At 35.4% G+C, this 16,039-nt stretch overlaps 1 protein-coding gene and 1 pseudogene across 2 annotated transcripts in view; one reads left to right on the forward strand and one right to left on the reverse strand.

Annotated features, from left to right (window-relative positions):
• Window positions 1-16,039, forward strand: part of MICU1 (mitochondrial calcium uptake 1) — a 247,185-nt gene that overhangs the window by 114,922 nt on the left and 116,224 nt on the right. The gene's annotated exons all lie outside the window — the stretch shown is intronic.
• On the reverse strand, window positions 8,145-8,405 carry LOC112807402 (cyclin-dependent kinases regulatory subunit 2 pseudogene; annotated as a pseudogene).

The raw sequence follows: 16,039 nt of genomic DNA on the forward strand, positions 1-16,039 counted from the left end.
ACCTTGGTCAAGAGACCATTTAACCTCTCTATCACCTTCTCAGTAAAATCAGGACAATGTGGTAAATTATCTGGCTCTACAAATTATAGCTACTTTCCATGACTTTGAGCCCTTTACTCAATTTATAAAAGGAGTTAGCTGCTGTCATATATATTATCCTCTTGGTTTGTATGAAATGCTACAGAATAGCATCTCCTCTGCCTAATTGCTCTCACCATGCCAGTTAAATCAGCTGTAAAAATCTCCTTGGGCTCTCTATAAGGAGCAATTGGCTGGGATTAAATAGCTAGTCCATGAGCTAAAGAGAGACCTCTGGTTTGTTTTCTCATATCTGAGCTGTCCTTCATTCACAGTGATTCATCTCACCCATGTGTTGTAAAATCCTCTGGGCCTCTGTCACATCAATCCCAGCTTTAGGTTTGTAAATTGCTAATAGCATATATTTCTCAGTCAAGAACTTTTATCACTCTGCTAAGTTTGTTTTGAGAAGTATGGTAAGTTTGGGTTGAATTTTGTTTCACAGTGAAGTTCATTTGTTGAAAAAAAAATCTTTAAACCCATTTGATATATGAAGATATATCAAATATCTTGGAGCGGTGTACCCAGCTAAATCAGCTAACCTACACTGCTTAATCAAATGTCATCCTCCATGATGGCTGGCTTTTTATCACTAATGTGAATAGTAATTCATTTAGTGCAACATAATTTTGCAGGAGACCTGTTTCTAAGTAGTCATTCTGAACTCTTCGAGTAGTTACTAATCCTTTAAACTCATCTGAGTTTGGTTGCCTGTATTTTATTATGGATGGTAAAGGAACATATTTGCCATGAAGTTTAAAAATATTATATCCATGAGACATCCTAATAGGAAACGTTAGAAATGCTTTGACTTCCCGTGACAAAAAATGAAATGTTTGCCTTCCCATTTCTGTAAGAAACAGACTATTATTCATTCGTGTGTTTTCTTTTTATAGTATTAGGAAGTTTTTCTACAATTGTGTTTCATTTGGGAGAGGTTAGGAATTGAGGTGTTGGGGTTTTTGTTTTATTGTACCTAGCAGATAATATATAAAACATTCCTATGTATTCCTCATTTCCTGTTTCTAGGTGTTCAGTGAATTTATTACTGATCTAAATTCGTCCTTATATGTTACAATACTTTGTGATATGTATGTTTGATTTTGGAGTTTTTGTTCATGTAATCAGACAATGTCCATTTTTTTTCTTTTTCTCATCTTCTGATCAGGATTTCTGGCAGGTACTGACTCAGCAGCATGTGCTTTAAATTAATGTTCCAAAATCCATAGTAATGCTTTAGGGACAAAGGTTCAGTGCATGCTCATGTCCTTCCCCCTGCTCCGTTCAGAATGATTCAATTCCTGTCACTTTTAACATATTTTATCTTTAATATGACAATTCCAACACTGCCCTGGCCCTTGAGAATATAATACCTAGCATGATTTAAAAGGAAGTTTTAACATTATGTGTCACACAAAAGGTCAAGAAACTGTTACCACTAAGTTGTATAAGGGATACTCAGTCAATTGGGTCATGTAACTAGTCTTAGTCAGGATGTCATGTTCCTAGTTAAACTGTTAACAGGAACGGTGAGGCAGCAGTAATTTCAAGTGAAAATTAATCTTTTGCTTTGAAATTTCTTACATGATAAATACAGATAAGTTTAGTTGCACTTTGTTCAATAAAATGGCTTAACAGGAAACAAATGGAACATTTAGAAAGACTGCATTAGTTTGCTTTTTTGAGCTAATCAACAACTTTAACTTGGAAAAGCAAGCAAATACATGAAGAAAATCATGAAAGAGAATATATAGGTCTTAATCTGGCAAAAGAGAAGTACTTTTTAAATTGATCTTTGAAGACTTACACTCTTTAATTATAATTTATAAATTATTAAAATCTATTCATTTTTAAAAAGACATTACTCTTGTATTGCTTAATAGAAATAGAAATGAAACTAAATTATATCTTTTGTTTTAAAATAATTAATGATATAATTAATGAGATCACAGTGTGCTCTTTAGTTTTATAGAACATTTTTCCTGTGCTTCCTTTTTTTAAAAATGGGATATATTTTTAGTAGTCTTCTTACCAAATCCCAAACCAATTATCCTGTTATTGGTACAGTTGATTATCTTCTGTTTTTAATTGCATTCTGAAACAAACCAACAAATACTTGAATGATTATGTCAAAATAATTTATTGATAATCCCAGTATCAATGTTTCTAAGCCTGGAGATTCTGTTTTAGAATAGGTACAGCACAACTAGTAGGCGTAGTGCGAAGGAGAGTGTATCAGATAAGGTACTTAATACCTGTGATTGAGGAAAGCTGCTTCTACTTCTGTAATTGTGGCAGGACAGTTTGTACAAGGCATCTAAAAAGTCTTTCTTCCCTTTGATGGTTGTATGGTTTAAGAATTTTAAGAATTTAAAATGACTTGCCTCACATAGCTGTCCCTATTAGAAAATGAGAAGAGAAAAGAGGTAGGAATTGGTTAAGTGCTTGGAAGTCTCTGGAATCTGCTGTATTGGGTAATCAGCTACCATAGTAGACAAAAGAACACTGGTCTTCTTTAAACTTTGACTCTTGAAGGTGATATCCTTTGTTGAGTAAGGATTCAAAATCAAGTTTTACTATATTATTAAGGATATCTTGTGAATAAGCTTTTTGTATTGAAAATAATAAACTTTTTTTTTCAAAGACTAGATAGTGGGGGATTGTTTATCTATATCACTATAAATATCACTCATTTTGGTGACACTAGTATAAATCCTTTAAGGTTCCAAAGGTCAGGGAGCAGTGACTTGATAGAAGAGGGCTTTCTTGCTTGCTTCCTTAACAGGGATTTGTCCTTTGCATGCTAAGTTCCTATTGCCTGTGGAAAGGCTGGAATCATTTTGTTTTTCTGGTAGCATAGAGCTGTTCTTCAGATGCAGCTTATGAATGGTGTGAAATAATTATATTGCTGTGAGGAGTATTCATAATGTCTCTTTCCAGTCTCTGAGTTCCACCACTACTAAAGTATGTTGATTTAATTCATGTGTTTGATGATTCAAGTTGAAGAAAGAAATGATAATATAATCATTAAGTGCTCCCAAGGAGGGTGTAGTTTACTTGATTGCCCCAAATATTCAGACATCTATTAATATGTTTTTAAATACATTTTTATTTTAGATTGTTTGTTTGAACTTGGGGTCAGCAACCCATTTGATTTATCATTGTTGATTTGAAAGCATAAACATGACTAAACATTACATTTCTAACACCTTCATGTTTCATTTTTCCATCATGAAACAAGATTTGAAATTCACTTTGACATGGGAGGACTTGGTTCCAGATAACTTCCTTGCACAAATACTCTAACATGTTTTGAGGTTACACAAAGTGAAAGATACTCAAAACATTTTTTTCTCCTGTTCCAGTAAAAATGGGTTCTCAACTTAGCCTAGACATCTGTTGATGATCTTTGATTGCAGAGAAAGTATGAGAATAGCTTTTGCTTTGCATATCTGTCTTTGCCATGATGCATTTTTTTAAGTTCCAAACTTAAATAAAAAACTTTTCCAATTACAGTTTAGTCTAACATCTATTAATTAAGAGCATAAAGAGCCATTACATTCTTGAACTGATACTCATTTTCAAAATGATTAAAATATGCATCTGAACAAGTCAAGGCATAAAAATACATTGTACACCTACATTGTTAACTAGACTTTCCTCTTCAAGATAACTGAGCTGATACAAGCTAAGTCCCAGGATTAATATTTTATAATAGTGAACACTTGTTTTGCTCTGAAAATATTCAGTCCCCATTAACAATTTCAGAAGTTGCAAGTAATTTCTCTGCATTTGATACAATATAACATATAACGGTTCTGGAGTCAAACCATGACCTGTCCTGCCATTTTATAGCATTGTTACCTTGCACTACTTATTTAATTTCTCTGAACTTCAGTTTTCTCATCTGTAAAGTGCAAATAGTAGTATTACCTATCTCATAGTATTGCAGTGAGGACTTAAAGAAGTGTATGTAATTCAAGTGCTTAGCACAGTGCCCGCAATGAAATATGCAAACTATAATTTTTAAATTTTTTTTTAAGATTTTACTTATTTATTTGACAGAAAGAGACACAGCAAGAGAGGGAACACAAGCAGGGGGCATGGGAGAGGGAGAAGCAGGCTTCTCATGGAGCAGGGAGCCTGATGCGGGGCTCGATCCCAGGACCCTGCGATCATGACCTGGGCCAAAGGCAGACACTTAACGACTGAGCCACCCAGGCACCCCCAATTTTTAAATTCTTAATATACCTTTAATGGTCAGTGGTGTTCAAGGGATACCTATAAATGTTAGAGTTCAAACTGATTTAAAAATTCTTCATTTAGAGGGCTTCCTGGGAGATGGTAGTTATTAGAACAATGTAGAATGGTTGGTGATCCTCAGAGTGAAACTGTTTTTATGATGTGATTTTTTCTTTTCTTTTTTTTTTTAAAGATTTTATTTATTTATTTGACAGAAACACAGCGAGAGAGGGAACACAAGCAGGGGGAGAGGGAGAAGCAGGCTTCCTGCAGAGCAGGGAGCCCTATGCGGGACTCGATCCCAGGACCCTGGAATCATAACCTGAGCCGAAGGCAGACACTTAACAACTGAGCCACCCAGGCGCCCCTGATTTTTTCTTGTAATAATTTTTTCCTTATGGGAGACAGTGAGATGCTATATTGACTGACTTTTCAAAATTTGTATGTGAGATGGTTTTTCCATGAAGTAATAGGGAAGACTTTTATAACCCACGTGACTGAAACCAAGACTATTGCTGAACCCACCACACTTCTTTTCAGTGCTGATTGATTTGAGTGGCCGAAGTTCAAAATTATGTTCTTAGATTTAAGTAGCGAATAATCAATAATGGTAAAACGTAGATTCTCTCACCCACAGCTCCTTCAAAGCAAGTATGCAGGCATAATGTGGTAGGAAATAATAGAATTAACAATTTTCCCCTTCTAAGGTTTTGATAATACCTTATCAGATACTGAAGACTGAAATCCCTTCAATAATGTTGTACACTTCCTTAAAGTGAATGTTATTCCAGGAGACTTACAAATTTTTAATCATTGCTTTAATCAAATCTTCTGCCACCCTTTTTTTAAGCATCTTCATTTGTATCCGTTTTCTCTGTAGCCATCTAGTTAATGAAGTAGGAAAACATTTGCATGATAGATATTTAGAGTTGTTCTCAGAGCTAAAGTGGTTAGAATTGGGACTGAAAAGAGAATGGCTTTCTGGCCGCGTGAAGTTTACAGTATCTTAAGCATTCACCTTCCACAGTTTGTTGCACAGTCATTTCTGTTTTTCTGCCTCAAATGTTCTATTACCTTTGAGAAGGTTGCAAACTCTGAGTCAGGAGAAGTCCTAAACCACTCTAAATTAGAAACTTCTTAATTTAATTTTATCTGACATATCCTCAACTCCTACCTTTCTGCAAGTTCAGGTATGGGATGGGGGAGGAAGAATACATATTTTAACTGTGCAACATTTTCTGTTTGATTGGGAATAGTGTGATTGTTTAAGATGGATATCTTACCAAGGCTTTGGCATCTATGCACCAACTAAATAATGAAGTATGAGCATTAATTGCATGGGAAAATTGCCGAATTTTCTAACACTCTTCCCCTCCCTGCCCCAACCCCAACCTCATGTAGAAATAGGTCAAAATTGCATTTTCTGGAAGAAGCGTATTATTATCATTACTTTGCTTTTGAAGTACCTCAAGTATTTTCTTAAGGGTTTTAGATAGACTTTGAAACACGTATATCAGTCATCTAGGGAAATGTTAATACTAGAACAATCCAGTTATCTCAGTCTCATAAAGGATGACATCTTAAGTAGGAAAACTGTGTTCTTTATCAGATTTTTCTATAAGCCAGAGATGATTTGAGGTTCTAGATGATATATTAGCATCTATGTTGCTGGCATAGTCCTTCAACTACTATTTGATAGGAAGTTTATTTCGAACTGAAATTGAAATTTCATCAGAATTGAAAAGTGGGTTTTAACTAGAATAAATAATGAGATTAAACTTCTAGATATGATTTTTCTCTTTGGCTTCATCCCGTTGAGTCTTAAAAGGCAAAATTATTGGCCCTATTTTGATCAACCCTGTTAAAGTTAGGATTCACTGAGCATAGTTGGTATTAATGAATTTGAACCATGATTGGAATTCCCAGTCCCAAAGCTCCTGATGGCACCTGCAACCATGGCAGTGTTATATAGGTTTATGTGATTGGTCAGAAACCAGAGTGTGGATGCTTTAGCACAAAAACATCCTGGTAAAACAGTTTTGTTTTTTTTCTTTTTAAGATTTATTTATTTATTTATTAGAACGCAGCGCACGCATGAGCAGGAGAGGGGCAGAGAGGGAGAGAGAGGAAGCCGACTCCCACTGAGCGGGGAGCCCAGTGTGGGGCTCCATCTCACGACCCTGAGATCATGACTTGAGCCAAACCAAGAGTTGGGTGCTTAACTGACTGAGCCACCCTAGGTGCCCCAAATAGTTCTGTTTTAGACTCATTGAGAGGTATAATAATTATACATGTATAGGGTATGATTTGCTTTAAGTTTCTAATTAAGTGTTTCTGCTTACCTAAAAATAAAAAGATTCGGGATATGATGCAGTTGAGGTCAGCACCAAGACCCTTATGAGGTTATTTATTTATTTGTTTTTACTTGAGTTCAGTAATTTGAATGTTTTATGATAGTGAGTCTGTAGTTGGGGTTTAAATTTTGAAACATAAGATCTTAGGCTGGGTCACTAAATGAATAGTAAAACAGTTAAATTTCCCTTGAGTCAGTGAGCACATTGCTTTGAAATATTTTGCATAATTTTGTTCTTTAAAAGAAGTAATATTTGTCAGTAAATTCTGATCAGTTGATCTGCATTTCTGCATTTCAGCCTTAATTTCAGAGATTCAAGTGATTTGACTAGAGTTTGAAATGTAAGTTTTTTAAGATGTGCTAAATATGGTATATAGAATTGTTGAATCACTGTGTTGTACACCTGGAAGTAATAGAACACTATGTCAACTATACTTTAATTTTAAAATAACAGTAATAAAATAAAATAGCATAATGCTCTGGAAGGTGTCTGTAATTACAATCTCTTTTTAAAATATCCATTGTTCTGTTTCGCCATATATACTGAAGAATTGGTAGAATCTTCCTCAGTAACTTTAAGATGAAAACAAGCTTCTCTTAGACCCTTACTATAAATTTTTTGGCTAAACTTACATTTTCATATATTACTTAATCTCCCATTATATGGCCTTACAATAGATTTGGAATATATTCTACTTCTTTTGACTTCTATTTTATACAGAAATTTCTTCCTTTTAGTTTGTCTAATGTTTATTATTTACATTGAATTTACTACTTATATTGAATTAAATACAAATATTTATGATAGATTTTCCTAGTAAAAATTCATTATATATGTTCATTAGTATAATATAAATGTTCATTAGTAACAAAAGATATAAATAACTACCTCTGAGATAGTGACAGAAAGTGAACATTACCAATCTGCTAAGGAAGATTATGTTTTCCTTGGACTATGCCCCTATTTCATCCTTAAAGTATATAAATGATATTTGCTTAGGAAAATAATGACTTAAAATTTAGTCAAAGATTAAACATTATTCAAAGATTAAGTGAAGAAACATTTTACCTAACATTCTCAGTTTGCAGAATTAAACATTGATAAGACTTTGGAGTAAGAAAAAATAACCCGAAACCTTCCCTCTACTTTCCTTCCTTGAATCTAGATTTTCCATTTTTACCATACTTTGGGGTTTTTAAAAAAAATTTTTTTAAATGCAACATACAAACTTTATTTAACAAAAGTAACAGGTAAAGTCAAACAGGCACTTATATTAAGAGAAAAACCAACTAGAAGAAATTTTATCTTAAACACCTTACAGTAACCTATTTGCAGTTGCATTTACTGAGCTCTGTTGCTGTGAAGAATACAGCTCATGCACAGGTATGGATCAACAATTTGTACATTTTTCAAGTATTCACTGAATACTACCTTATATACACGTATACATTAAATTTGAAAAAGATTTAATTTACGATCCCCAGATAGACTTCATTTTTGTTGCTCTTTTGGAAGAGGTCGTATAAAGAGAAGAATATGTGGTTCTGGCTCATGAATCATGTAATGAACCCAGCCTAGACTCTGTTGGACACCAAATCTCCTCCACTGCTCTTCAGACATCAGATGGGTTTTCGGGACTTGTTTGGAAAGTTCTCTGGGTAACATGACATGCCGGTGCTCGTAGTGCTCGTCGAAGTATTTGTCGGAGTAGTAGATCTGCTTGTGGGCCATCCTGCGGGCAGGCGGGAGCGACGGGGCGCAAAGAGCGGCCGTGGCGGGCCACACGTCCTGGTCTGGCCAAAGCAACGACTCGACTCCCGGGGCTTTTAAAATTTTATTCAATATCAAACTTAAATATCTATATTTTCACAGATTCCCTGTGTACTATGGCTAGTTGGTTTGAGGATACTATTTATGGTAGAAGCAGGTCTTTGATTTATAAAGACCAGCTAAGAAGCAGTCATACAAAACAAAATAGTCTAAAAATTGGTTTTGTAGTAACTCTCATTTTTATATATTTATTTTATAAATTTTACATATATTTATTTGATTTTAATGTATTTTAATATATTTATTTGATTCTTCTCCTAGCTTTGAGTAATTTGAGAGATCAAATTTGATAGTTTTATGGCAGTTTTTGATTAATGTCATGAATTTTTTTAAGAAAATTGTCTTTGGAGTTGTGGATACTCAACCCACTTATAAATTCTTTGAGTTAATTAATAGGTGTATAATCTTAAATGCACCTGAACCACTCTTTAAGTGGATGCCTTGAAAAACATACATGTAACTTCCCTCCCTCTCTCCTTCTACCCCCACCACAACTCCAGAAGCGTGGAAGAACAATGTAGACCTTTAAGAAAGAATTAGAAGATTACATTGCACAGGGCACACTGAAAAGCATGGCTAATTTAAACATCTTTCTTATTTTTAAGGAGCTCTTGCAAAACATGCACAACATTCTCTGTTCTTTCTCTTAAACACATGCACACATATGTGCATACATGCTTTCCCTTTCCTCCGTTTTCCCTGACTTTGATATGTCCCTTCCTCTCTTTTTTTCTTCACCTTTCTAGGGTCCTTTTTCCTTCTATGTCTTGTCTTTCAGATGTTTTCAACTTTTTCTTCTGTGGAACACTTTGGCCTTCTTCTGGCCTCTTCTTCCTATCACTCTTCTCAGTTCAGCAGAGATCTCATATACAGCTGCACAAACAAATATTTTCTCCTTTAGAGGACTGAGGGTTGCAAACATGGACATAATTCTGTGTAAGGCATTAGAGGAAGGATGCCTTCCTGGAGAAAATCACACTTAACTAAAGTAGCATTGTAAGGTATTTTTATTTAGCCCCTATGGAGATATGTTCCAGTAGTAATTCTCAACCAGTATACAATTGAAGGTATGTTCAATGCCATCTTTATTATCTCTGCACACTTTACAACTGTCTAATAGTGGAGGTGGCTAAGCCTAAACCCTGACCCCAGATGCATCTCATGCAGAGTTTTAAGCTACCTTTTTAACCATTCAGATAATTTCATGTTTATTTATACTTTGGAAAATAGTCATACACTTTGTTAGTAATCAAAAGATCTTCAAAAGAAAATGGGCTACTCAAATCAGCAAATATTATAGAAAAAGTAGCCACACTTATATGGTACCTTAATTTTAACAAAGGTGCCAAAATAATAAGTGGGGAAAGGAAGGTGTTTTCAACAAATGATTTAGAAACAACTATGTATCTATATTTTAAAAAATAAACCCTACCCCTTCCCTCACTATACACACAATTTACTTGGAATAGATTGTAGACCTAAATGTAAAATCTATGACTCTAAGGCTTCTAAAAGAAAATATGAGACATTTTAATGGACTAAAGAGAGGCAAAAATTTATTAGCATATAAAAAGCAATAACCCTAAAGGAATAAAAACAATTAGACTTAATGAAAATTTAAAACTTTTCGTTGTTAAGATAAAATAGAAATTATACGCCATAAACTAGCAGCAAATATTTTTAATACATGTATTTGACTATATTTGTTATCTTTTGCTGAGTAATAAATCCAAAGCTTAGTGGCTTAAAACAGTAATAATCGTTTCTTGTCACTTATACTTTCTGTGAATAAGGAATTTGGGAGCAATTTGTCTAGATGGTTCTGACTCAGACTTTTCATGAGGTTGCAGTCAGAGGTTGGCTAAAGCCTTAGCCATCTAGCTTGACTGAGAATGGAAGACTCATTTCTAAGGTGGCCCACTAAAATATCTGGTATTGACTATTATTGGAAGGCCTCAGATCCTCTCCCTGTAGGCTCTCCACAGTCCTGCCTGAGTGTTCTTTTCTTTTCTTTTTTTTTTTAAAGATTTTATTTATTTATTTGACAGAGAGAGAAAGCACAAGCAGGGGAAGCAGCAGAGGGAGAGGGAGAGGGAGAAGCAGATGCGGGGCTTGATTCCAGGACCCTGGGATCATGACCTGAGCCGAAGGCAGATGCTTAACCATCTGAGCCACCCAGGCACCCCCTGAGTGTTCTTTTCAAATGACAGCTGGCTTCTCTCCAACAGACCAATGTGCCTTTTATGCCTTTTATGACCTAGCCTCAGAAGTCAGACATTATGACTTAAGCTGTCTTCTGTTGGTCATACAGACCAACCCTGATTGATTGTGGAAGGGAACTAGGTCTGCATAAGAATGTGAGTAATAGCAGGCAAAAATCACTAGGCTACCCAGGTCAGGCTCCCTGAAGAGAGTCTCATATCTAGGACACACGACGATCAGTGATAAAAAACAAAACAAAACAACCCCAATTAAAAAGGGCAAAAGACTTGGATTTTGCAAATACATAATTTCCAATAAATAGAGAATGCTCAACAACATTGGCCAGCAAGGAAATGCACAATAAAACTACAATGAGGTCCTACTACGTACCCACTCAAATGGCTAAAATGAAAAAGACTGGCAACACAAAAGTTGGCAATGATGTGGAGTGACTGGAACTCTCATACGTTGATGGTATGAGTGAAAAATGTACAGCAACTTTGAGGAGAGTCAAAATAGCCAGCAACTGAGAGGAGCCTGTGTTTATCCATAAAGGAATGAATAATATGTATGCATAATGATTATACACAAATTATAATATTTTCACTTTTAGGGGTGCTCATTTGTTAGGCATCTGTGTTTGGCTCAGGTCATGATCCCAGGGTCCTGGGATCGAGCCCCGCATCGGGCTCCGTGCTTTGCGGGGGACCTGCTTCCCCCTCCCACTCCCCCTGCTTGTGTTCCCTCTCTCGCTGTGTCTCTCTCTGTCAAATAAATAAAATAAAATAAATTAAAAAAAAATCTCTTTAAAAAAATAAAATAATTTCACTTTTATTTTATTGATGACTAATAGACTTCTTTCTCTGCAATAAAAATGAATGAACTACTGAAAAATACAGTGTGAATGATTTTCTCCAACATTATGCTGAACTAAAGAAGCTGTATACATTTGTGATACCATTTATAAGAACTTCTAGAAGAGGCAAAACCAATCAGTGGTATAAAAATATGTTGGGAATTAAATGTGGAGGAGCATAAAAGGAACACTGGAAATGCTTCCAGTGGAAATGTTCGATATCTTGATGGGGATTTGGGTTACTCAGGTATATATTTATAAAACTCATTGTTTTGCATCATTAGATTTGTGCATTTTACCAAAAGTAGATTTTATTTAAAACAAAACAGATACTGAAGTCTAGTTCATGTGTTTGTTTTTTGCAGACATGATTAACAATTGTTAAACTACTCTCTGTATATTCTGAGCTTAAGTAAATATATTGAAGATAATGGGAACCAGGTTTCTCCCTGTTGGAGAAGGGAATAACGAGTATGTATGGGGTAAGACTACATTGTACCCCATAGTATTAGAGTGAAATCAGAGATACCAATATGAATTCATAGCTTATAATAGATAATGTAATCATGAGGAAGCATTAGCCTAATTTAAGTTGAGGGATATTCTTCAGCATAATTCTTCAGTATAATTCACTTTTCAAATCTTTCAAGATCAAAAAAGTGCAAAGAGATTTAAAAAAGAAATGGCAGAGTAGTAACTTCAAAACTACATTTCTCCACTAAGACAGTTGGTAAGCTGGCAAAAACAATCAACTTTTTCAGATCTCTGGAATCTAATCAAAGACTTTAAACAACCAGGGGAATGCTTAAAGAAGAAAAAAGATGCTGAAATTTGGTAAGATAAAGTTGTGGCGTTACCTGATGACCATTTCCCCACTCTCCAGCACATTGGAGCCATAAACCATTCCTGGTACAGCTTGCTTGTGCCAGAGTGAGCAGTGTAGACCTTCTTGGAAAATACGGTTGTGGGCATTGACTTGTCTGGTCAATGAGGAATCAGCTTGCGGGCTTGCCTTTGTTTTGCGTACATTGGAACTTTCTTAGAACTGGGGTGGCCTCCCAAGTGGCATTTGTCAAAAGCATTTAAAGTTAAATATACTAGCCACAGCAGCCCGAGACAAGCAGCAAACAAACCAAAAAGCCTGGGAATGAAGAGGCTGCAGCTGGAGATAGTGAGAGAATAAGGACTTTGGAGTGCTCCCCCATATACTGAGGAATCTGCAAGGTCTTGCATGTCCAGAGCTGAATGAATACTCAGAGGAAACCTTTGCAGACCCTAAGCCTTCACCTCTGGTTGCCTTTTAGTTTCTATGCAAGCGAGAAGTGAAGGCAGAGGCAGTCTATGCAAGCAAGAAATGAAGGCAAAGGCAGATATTTAAACAGTGGCTAAGCATTGAGAGAATCCCCAACACAGAGCCAACCTGCAAAAACATGGAAAGTATACCACACACACATCTTTGGCTCCAGGAATTTAAGGAAATCTCTGTTAAATCACTAGCTGACCACTAAGATCATGGAACAGAGACTTAAGTGACCATGCTTGAGAAAGCATACAATATTTACAAAAAGAATTGAGAAAAGTCACTAAAGAAATAACTACAACCCACACAAGCCACAGCAACAAACCCTGAGAAGAGGCATGATCTGATTTCCAGAGTTACCACATTATAATATACAAAATGTCCAGTTTTCAACAACAAGTTTTGCTTTCAAAGAATAATGTATGGTCCATTTCACAGGAAAATAGAGAAATGGGAAAGCTCAGACATTACACTTACTACAGACTTTAAATCAGTTGTCTTAAATATACTCAATGACCTAAAAGGAATCATAGGAAAAGAACTCAAGGGAAACAAGGAGAATGGTATATGAACTGATAGAGAATATCAACAAAGAGAGAGAAATTTCAAAAAGGTATCAAGTAGAAATTGTGAAACTGAAAAGTACAACAGCCAAAAGGAGAGTTTCACCAAGGAGATCTAACGGCATATTTGAATAGTCAGTAAAAGAAGAATCCATGAGCTTGAAGTTAGGTCCATTAATACTATCCAGTGTGAGAAACAGAGAAAAAAGAATAAAGAGAAATGAACAGAGTTTAAGATATCTTTGTGATATCATTAAGTGTACCAATATATGTATGATACGAATTCCAGGAGGCAAGGAGAAAGAGAAGAGAGCAATATTTGAAGAAACAATGGCTGAGAACTCTATAAATTAACGAAATATGTGAATCTACACTAGGATAAATTCACAGATACCTACCATTAAATGCATTATAATCAAACTGTCAAAAACTAAGACAAAGAATTGTGAAAGTAAATGTTGCTAGTAGACTTACCCTATTTTAAAAAATGCTAACAGGAGTCCTGAGATGCCTGGGTGGCTCAGTGAGTTAAGCATCTGCCTTCAACTCGGGTCATGATCCCGGGGTCCTGGGATCGTGTCTCGCATTGGGTTCCTTGCTCAGCAGGGAGCCTGATTCTCCCTTTGCCTGCTCTGCCTGCCTCCCCCTGCTTGTGCATGCTCGCTCGCTCTCTGACAAATAAATAAATAAATAAAACCTTAAAAGGGGGCAGGGGGTAGTCCTTAAGGCTGAAATGAAAAGACACTAGATAGTAACTTGAAGCTATATGAACAAATGACACCAGTAAACATAACAACACAGGTAAATAAAAGCCAATTGTGATTGTATTTTGGGTTTCTAACTACCTTTTTTCCCCTGTGTGATTTAAAAGACAAATGCATAAAATAATTTTAAATCTGTGTTAATGGGAACACTGTATAAAGATGTAATTTATGAAAATATTTAAAGAGAGCTCTAGAGGAGCAGAGTTTGTTTTAGTAGTATTGAAGCTAAGTTGGTATTAATTCAAACTAGATTGTTGTAAATTTAAGATTTTAATTGTAATCTACAGAATAACTGTTTGGTTCCATTTATATGAAATATCTGGATGAGTCCATAGAGCCAGAAAGTAGATTAGGGGCTAGAAGAAGTGGGGCAGTGGAGTGTGAGTGTTTTATGGGGAAGGAGTTCTGGAACTAGATAGTGGTGATAGTCACATAACATTGTGAATGCACCTACTACCATTGAGTTGTACACTTCAAAAAAATTTTTGTACATTTTACCACAATTTTAAAAAATTATAAAAATATAAACAGTATGGTATTGGCATAAAAAAGACATATATATCAATGGAATGAGATTGAGAGCCCAGAAATAAACCCACATATTTATAGTCAATTGATTTTCAACAAGGTGTGAAGACCATTCTGTGGTGAAAGAATGTCCACAAATAGTGTGGGGTCAACTGGATATTCACATGCAAAAGAATGAAGTTGGATCTCTACTTCACATTACACACAAAAATTAACTCAAAATGGATCAATAACCTAAATGTAAAAGCTAAAACTACCAAAGTGTTAGAAGAAACATAGTAAATCTTCATAAACTTGGATTTGGTGTTGGAGTCTTAGATACGATATCAAAAGCACAAGCAAATTGAACTTCAATATTTAAGCCTTTCGTGCACCAAAGGACATTATCAAGGTAGTAAAAAGGCAATGAACAGAATGGACAAAACTTTTGCAAACCATACCTGTTACAGGTTTGTATACAGAATATATGAAGAACTAAAAAAAAAAGGCATATATAAAGAACTTTTACAACTCAATAACAAAAGGACAAGTAAATCAAACCACAATGAAATACCACTTCACACTCACTAGAATAGCAATATAGTTTTTTAAGATTTTTTTTTATTTATTAGAGAGCATGAGTGGGGTGGAGGAGGGGGAGGGAGAAGCAGACTCCCCACTGAGCAGGGAGCCCAATGCAGGGCTGATCCCAGGACCCTGAGATCAAGACCTGAGTCAAAGGCAGCCGTTTAATGAACTGAGCCACCCAGGAGCCCTGGCTATAATTTTTTTTTAAAAAGGAAATAAGTGTTGATGAAGGTGTAGAGAAATTAGAGCCTTTGTACTTTGGTAGTAGTAATGTAAAATGGTGCAGCCGCTCTGAGAAACATTTTGGCCATTCCTCAAAAACTTCAACATAGAGTTATGATGTGACCCAGCAGTTCTACTCCTGGGCACAAAGCCCAAAGAATTGAAAGCAGATAGTCAAATTGCACATGAATGTTCACAGTAGTACTGTTCTCAAGAGCCAAAAGCTCAAAACACCCCAAATATCCTTTAATGGATGCATGGACAAACAAATCATGGTATGTATCCAATGAAATATTATTTGGTGATTAAAAGAAATGAAGTACTAAGTGGATGCTTCAACGTGGATGAACCTAGAAGACATGTGCATGAAGCAAAACCCAAAGGCCCACATATTGTATGGTTAAAATGGTGAATTTATATTACATAAATTTTTCTATGATCAAAAATAACAATAAACCTCCAAAGGAAAAAATAAAAAAGGGCAAAAAAAGCTGTTTTGGATTACAGAGGTTGAAGAGACATGAATTAATCCA

The sequence above is a fragment of the Callorhinus ursinus genome, unplaced genomic scaffold, assembly GCF_003265705.2.
Source record: "Callorhinus ursinus isolate GAN/ISIS: 27379988/994484 unplaced genomic scaffold, GSC_fseal_2.0 scaffold31, whole genome shotgun sequence".
Lineage (NCBI taxonomy): Eukaryota > Metazoa > Chordata > Mammalia > Carnivora > Otariidae > Callorhinus > Callorhinus ursinus.